The sequence below is a fragment of the Arachis stenosperma genome, chromosome 9, assembly GCF_014773155.1.
Source record: "Arachis stenosperma cultivar V10309 chromosome 9, arast.V10309.gnm1.PFL2, whole genome shotgun sequence".
In the NCBI taxonomy this organism is placed as follows: Eukaryota; Viridiplantae; Streptophyta; class Magnoliopsida; order Fabales; family Fabaceae; genus Arachis; species Arachis stenosperma.
In genome coordinates this window covers 82,015,119-82,022,647 of record NC_080385.1, presented here as the reverse complement: position 1 = coordinate 82,022,647, position 7,529 = coordinate 82,015,119, and the positions used below count along the sequence as shown (strand labels likewise).

General features: G+C 39.6%; 1 non-coding gene across 1 annotated transcript; it reads left to right on the top strand.

Moving 5' to 3' along the window:
• Positions 1-565: 565 nt before the first annotated feature.
• Positions 566-669, top strand: LOC130953816 (small nucleolar RNA R71). Its single transcript, XR_009075977.1, has one exon. It is a non-coding gene; the product is annotated as a small nucleolar RNA R71 (small nucleolar RNA).
• Positions 670-7,529: the final 6,860 nt, after the last annotated feature.

Sequence of the window (7,529 nt, the reverse complement as noted above, 5' to 3'; positions counted from 1 at the left end):
TGGTGGTTGGGAGTAAGTGTTTTGTGTGGCTTGGTATGATCTTTGGTTGGAGTTTTGGTATGTGGAATTGTTATGTTGGTTGGGGTTGTAAGGTTTGTGGTTTTGTGGTTGGGTTTGCTGGTTTCCCCACCCAAAGTTTGGGTGGTTTTTCCAGCCTGGGTTGTAAGTGTTGGAATGTGGATCATATGGTTGCCTTTGTTGATTTCCCACATAGTTGGCCTCTTTCCAATCACCTCCTTCAGTGCTTACTTCCTCTTGATCTTGTGTGTGTATTGCAGCCACTTGATTTGTTTCTAATTTCCTGGTGAGCTCTGCTAGTTGCTTGGCAAACACCTTGTTTTGGGCTAGAATTGTATCAACATGGTTCAGCTCCATGACTCCCTTAGTGTTGTGTTTCTCTGAAGCATAGTAATACTCATTCTCAGCCACTGTCTCAATCACTTCAATGGCTTCTTCCACATTCTTTTTCCTGTTCAATGAACCTCCTGATGAATGGTCTACAGCCTTCCTTGATTCATAAGAAAGTCCATCATAGAAAATATGCAATTGCACCCAGTCATGGAACATGTCTGGTGGGCATTTCCTTGTCAAATCCTTGAACCTCTCCCATGCCTCGTAGAGAGTTTCACCATCTTGTTGTCTAAAAGTCTGAACCTCAGATCGAAGCCTCTTGACCTTTTGTGGGGGGTAGAAACGTGCCAGAAACTTGCTTTCCACCTCATCCCAGGTTGTTAGGCTCCCCCTTGGGAATGATTCCAGCCACTCAGCTGCCTTGTCCCTAAGTGAAAATGGGAACAAGAGCAGTTTATAGGCATCTTCCTGGACTCCATTGGACTTCACAGTGTCGCAAATTCTCAGGAATTTTGTGAGATGTTGGTTTGGATCTTCATTAGCACTCCCACCAAATGAACAATGATTCTCCACCAGTGATATGAGCTGTGGTTTGAGTTCAAAATTGTTGGCCTGAATGGGTGGTTTCTGAATGCTGCTACCACAATTCCCAGAGGTTGGGTTTATGTATGAACCAAGAACCCTCCTCTCGGGAATGGCATTGTTTCCATCAGCTCTCTCATGGTTGTGAACTTCTCTATCCATGTTGAGATCTAGAGCTTCCTCAAAATTGTCCTCAGATTCTCCTTCAGATTCTTCTTCTCCCAGTACTCTCTTCCCTCTTGCTTCCCTTCTAAGTTTATGAAGGGTCCTCTCTGGTTCGGTATATGGAGGAGTTGATGTCTCTCCTCTCCTACCTGTCATACAAGAACACAGCACAGGCAACAAACAAGTGAAATACTCTTGGTTAATGGAAGAGTATGGTTAGAGCAGTTGAGGAATTAATTCAAATAGTTAGTGAGTTAGTGAGTTAGTTGCTTGAATTTAAAGGCATAAAGAAAGAAAGCAAGTAACAGAGTGCAGAAATTAAAATTCAACAAGTAACTTGAACCGAATTAACAGAACAAGAAAAATGCTCAATCTAGTTAACTTCCAATTTGAGAATTGTCAATCGAAAACCAATCCCCGGCAACGGCGCCATAAACTTGATAGCTACGATTTTAGGAAATTGCACGATCGGCAAAAATTCCTTCCGGCAAGTGCACCGGTTATCGTCAAGTAAAAACTCACAATAGAGTGAGGTCGAATCCCACAAGGATTGGTTGAGTGAGCAATTCGGATTAGAAGTGTGTTCTAGTTGAGCGGAATCAAGATTTAGATGAGAATTGCGGAATGTAAAATTGGCTGGAAGCGTAAATGGCAAGAAATTGAAATTGCAGAATCTTAAATTGCATGAATTAAAGAGCGAGAAGCTAAATTGCTGAAATTAAAAAGGGATCGGGGTGATTGCATGAATTTAATTGCAGAATGTAAAGAGAAAGTGGTAGATCAGAAATGGGGAATTCATTGGGTTTCATGAGATATTGAGATCTCCGAATCAAAACATTTTTATCCCTTCCTCAACCAATGCGTTCATTGAATTTTGCTTGGCAATCTTATATGATTGGATCCCAATCCCTTGGCTCACCAATTCTCTCTAAAAACAACAAATTCCCAATCCCTTGGTTTAAATGTTCATAAGAAGAGATGATGCTCGATCACTGATTATACCACATAGTTTCATGAACCACAATTTGGTAGGATTACATGTCACAATATCCATCCAAACCCCAATCCAATTCACTGTGAGAAAGCTTCTCTAGCATGAATCCTCCATTCCTTTCCCAAGGTTCCGAAGGATTCCAATTATGGATAATTTCTTTCCCAAGACAACTAACCAATGGAATTAGATCGAGAAGCTTTCTAACAAAAATTCAAGAGAAAAGATTGAAGAAGAAGATAAAAACTATTATTGATTCATTGAATTACAATAGAGCTCCCTAACCCAATGAAAGGGGGTTTAGTGAGTCATAGCTCTGAATTCAATTACAAAAAGTATCAAAAATAGAAAAATGATCCAAAGTCCTCTTTACTAACTTAAATTCTATCCTATTTATACACTTTCTAAATTGAGCTTCTGTTGTGTTTCTTGGGCTTTGAGGCCTTTCCTTGATTTCCTTTTGCTTTGGGTTTATGATCCATAATCCTGATGAGGCTGCTGATCCAATTCTGTAACATTCATTGAGCCAACTTAGTGATAATCAAGTAATGACACATGACTCAACAAATTGAAATTCCAGACTCATCAATTCTTCAGGCCCAATCCCATAAACCATGATATTCAATTGGGTTTCATACCAGAGTACGTTTAAGTTAATGTTTGTGCTCAAATGCTAACTTAAACTGCAATATCTTTGGCCCAGAAACCTTTTCAAATAGTGGCGTTTAAGTTGCAGTTTAAGCTTAAACTGCAACTTAAACGTTGGACACTCCTGGAGGTGGTATAATTCAAGCACGTTTAAGCTTCAGTTTAAGGTTAAACTGAAGCTTAAACGTGGAAATAGAAGAAAGCAACCATGGAGGGTAAAGTAGTCGAACACGTTTAAGCTTCAGTTTAAGGTTAAACTGAAGCTTAAACGTGGAAATGGAAGAAGGCAACCCTGGAGTGTGGAATTGTCGAACACGTTTAAGCTCCAGTTTAAGGTTTAAACTGAAGCTTAAACGTGGAAATGAAGAAAGCAACCCTGGAGGAGAATGGTCGAACACGTTTAAGCTTCAGTTTAAGGTTAAACTGAAGCTTAAACGTGGAAATGAAGAAAGCAACCCTGGAGGAGAATTTTGGTCGAACACGTTTAAGCTCCAGTTTAAGGTTAAACTGGAGCTTAAACGTGGAAATGGCTCCCTGGTGCATTTCTCATTTCTGGCGTTTAACTTCCAGTTTAAGGTTAAACTGGAGGTTAAATGCCACTTTTCAGCCTTTCCTCAGCTTTCATGATTTTGGCGTTTAAGCTCCAGTTTAAGCTTAAACTGGAGCTTAAACTGGAGCTTAAACTGGAGCTTAAACTGGAACTTAAACTGGAGCTTAAACTCCACATGTGATATTCAAGCTTCCTTTATTGATTTTGTTGCTTCCTTGCCTAACCTCTTCTTCCCTGAAATTATCCAAACAACTGCATCAAAGTCTTGCAAAATTTCATGAGAAATCTTCCATTCATAGCATTCAAGTAATATAACTAAAAACTCATGGAATTTGCATCAAAATCATACTGTTTGGATGGTTCATTGCTTTGTTATTCATTTAACCATTCTTGGTTACTCTAAACTCAAGAAAATGCATAAAACAACTAAAACTAACAGAAAAATGCTAGTGAAACTAGCCTAAGATGCCTTGGCATCACAACACCAAACTTAATACTTGCTTGTCCCTAAGCAAGTTCTGAGTTATTTGAGAAGAAAGTATGAAACAGAAAGCAATTACATTGGCTATATTAGCAAGCATTTGAAGTTCATCAGAAGGGTTTTATGCAGAAAGTTGCAGCATCACTTTTTCATTCTTATCAGGCAAGATTATCACTTTTTCACTGCATCCATTAAACACTGCTATGGCCTCTTGTTATTCTTATGTCCTTGGCACTTTTCTCTTCTTTGTTTTTCTTTTTCTTAGAGCTCCTTTGCTCCTTGTTTGCTCAGTGTCATGTGCTGCACAAGCCTTTGGCATTTTCTTTTTCTTATCAGTGCACTACACATATCCACTACAGGCATTTTAGTTCACATTTCTTCTTGAGACATTGGTGCCCAGCACCTCTTTGTGTGACTAAATGTTTTGTATTTAGGTTGCTCTTGATAATGGACTTTTGGTTGATAATCCCGGGTTAGTTAACCCAAGTTACCAAGTGTTGAAACACTCCTCAGAACCTATTCATCCAAGCATATCCTTAATACATAAACACCACAGGCATTTGTCTCAGAAGTTCAAACCATTGGTGCCTAGCTTATTCTCTCAATTTTTTTTTGCTTTTTGGTTGCCCTTTTTCAGTGGCTTTTTTTTTCTTCTTTTTCTTTCTTTTTCATGGCCAAAGACATTTATTCATCAAGATCCATAGACAGTATTCAAACTTCTACACAAAAATGATAATTCTACACTCAATTTCCAGTGATCTGACTAAACAATCAAGCATGCATACCACCACTTAATTCTACTTGATTTGTCACTAATTGAGCCAAGTTACTTTTGTTCAAACTTTTCTTTTATTTTTGGAAACAAAACAAGCATGGCAAGCATTTGTTTAAGAAGGTGAAGTTATATCCAAACATCTAGGCATTCACTTTATTCAAAGCAGTAAACCAACACTCATACTAAAAACTTCACATTCCAGAAAGATTCAACAATTACAGTTTAAACCAGAACAAGCATGCTTTTGTTTGCCTTTTAAAGAATGGTCAAGGAACAACACCACCTTGTGAAATTTCTTGTTTTCTCTTTGTTGCCAGGAAACAATTTGATTTCTCCTTCTTCTCCTAGTTGTTGCTTCATGTTCTTTCTAAGATCCTTGTTTCCTTTCCTGCAAAGAGTGATGAAGTTGCTTGCTTCTCAAGCACTTGAGTGGTTAGCTCAACTATGTATGGGCAAGTGTCTGAGTCTTAAGTTGGTGTGTGAACACCAAACTTAGTCTCCTACTTACTCCTCTGCTCTTTGAATCCTTGAATTCTCCTTGGAATGAAGTTGCTGCTAAGGATTTTAAGCATTTCTGTGATTGCTTAGAATGGTTGTTCCTTTCATATAATTCAAAGGTTGTTGTGTTCAGTTGATCTGTATGGTGGAACACCAAACTTAGAGTCACACATTCCCCTTTGAATTATTGATCCACGAATTCATTGTTTGGTGTGAAACACCAAACTTAATTCTTTGCAATGCACAGAAACTACTTCACCTTTTTATTGAAACAAATAAAAGAAACAGCAAAGGAGTATTATCTCAGGTTGGGTTGCCTCCCAACAAGCGCTTCTTTAACGTCATTAGCTTGACGGTTGTCCCTTGTTAGGGTGGATTGTAGTGCTTGATGTCCTCTCCTCTCACTATGAAAACGTCCCCATTTGATTCCTTCATGATTTCCAAATGTTCCATAGAAAGAACTTTCCTGATTGTGAACACTTGAGGGAGCTGGGAAGGAATGGTTTTGAGGCCAGGTGGGATTGGCAGATAATGACTTGATATCACTTTATCTCCCGGAGAGAAACCTTCAGTGGGAATTTTCTTGTTTCTCCACCTTCTTGGCAATTTCTTTACAATTCTTCCCTCTCTCTTGAGGATTTCTTCATTGACCCTTATGCCAGGAGGATCCTTCTGAGCTGTTTCTATTGATTCTTGTGGCTTTAACTCTTGCAATTCTTGTTTGCCTTCCAAGGACTGTTTCAGAGTTTCAGCTGCTGGGTTGCTTTCCTCCAAACACAGATGGCTACTATCATCCTTAGGCTTTTCAGGTTCTGGTTCAGGCTCAGATGCAGGTTTGAAAACATGGAAAATGAGCTGTTCATCATGTATTCTCAAAATTAGCTCTCCTTGTTCTACATCTATGAGCGCTCTAGCAGTGGCTAGAAATGGCCTTCCCAGAATGATAGGGTGTAGGTAGCTTTCCTCCATGTCCAAAATGACAAAGTCTGTGGGGAAGAAATAATTTCCCAATTTCACCAGCACATTCTCAACTACCCCTTCAGCTTGCTTCTGAGTTTTGTCAGCCAGTTGTATGATTACATCAGTGGAGCTCACCTCATTCAGTTGTAGCCTCTTCATAAGAGTCAGAGGCATCACATTTATGCTAGCTCCTAGATCACAAAATCCTCTGTCAATTTTTGTTTCGCCTATGATGCAGGGGATATGAAAACTTCCTGGGTCTGTTTTCTTAGAGACTATGTCCTTCTTGATGAGGGCACTGCATTCTTTGTTCATTATTACAGTTTGTCCTCCCTTCAAAACTCTTTTCTTGCTCAGCAATTCCTTCAAATACTTGATATGTGTAGGCATCTGCTGGAGAATCTCAAGAAAGGGAATATTGATATGGAGAGACTTAAATGTCTCTAAAAACCTTGAATATTTTTTCCCTTTTTCACCTCCTCCTAACCTCTGAGGAAATGGTGCTTTTGGTTGGTATGTTTCCAGCATGCCTTTATTTTGTAGTTCTTTGGCTTGCTCAGTTTCACTTTCCTGCTTAGCTTCTTCCACACCTTCATTCAAGATTTCTGGCTCCTGTTCTGAGGGTCTGATTCCTTCTTCTTCTGAGACTTCCTTCAATATGGTGATGGCCTTGCATTCTTCCCATCTCACTCCCTTTTGTTCCCCTTTAGGATTCTTTTCTGTGTCACTAAGGAACACTGCAGTTGACTTGGGGGCCTGTTGAGATAGCTCTCCTACTTGAGACTCCATTCTCTTGAGTTTTTCACCATGGTTCCTTAAGGTAGATCTCACATCATCCCTAAAGTTTTTCAACTCACTTATGTCCTGACCCATGTTTGCAAGCATTCCTTCTATCCTGTTTAATTGATCTTGAAATTGTTGGTTCGGATTAGGTTGGGCAGGTTGATTATTTTGGCCATGATATGGTGGTTGGGAGTAAGTGTTTTGTGTGGCTTGGTATGATCTTTGGTTGGAGTTTTGGTATGTGGAATTGTTATGTTGGTTGGGGTTGTAAGGTTTGTGGTTTTGTGGTTGGGTTTGCTGGTTTCCCCACCCAAAGTTTGGGTGGTTTTTCCAGCCTGGGTTGTAAGTGTTGGAATGTGGATCATATGGTTACCTTTGTTGATTTCCCACATAGTTGGCCTCTTCCCAATCACCTCCTTCAGTGCTTACTTCCTCTTGATCTTGTGTGTGTATTGCAGCCACATGATTTGTTTCTAATTTCCTGGTGAGCTCTGCTAGTTGCTTGGCAAACACCTTGTTTTGGGCTAGAATTGTATCAACATGGTTCAGCTACATGACTCCCTTAGTGTTGTGTCTCTCTGAAGCATAGTAATACTCATTCTCAGCCACTGTCTCAATCACTTCAATGGCTTCTTCCACAGTCTTTTTCCTGTTCAATGAACCTCCTGATGAATGGTCTACAGCCTTCCTTGATTCATAAGAAAGTCCATCATAGAAAATATGCAATTGCACCCAGTCATGGAAC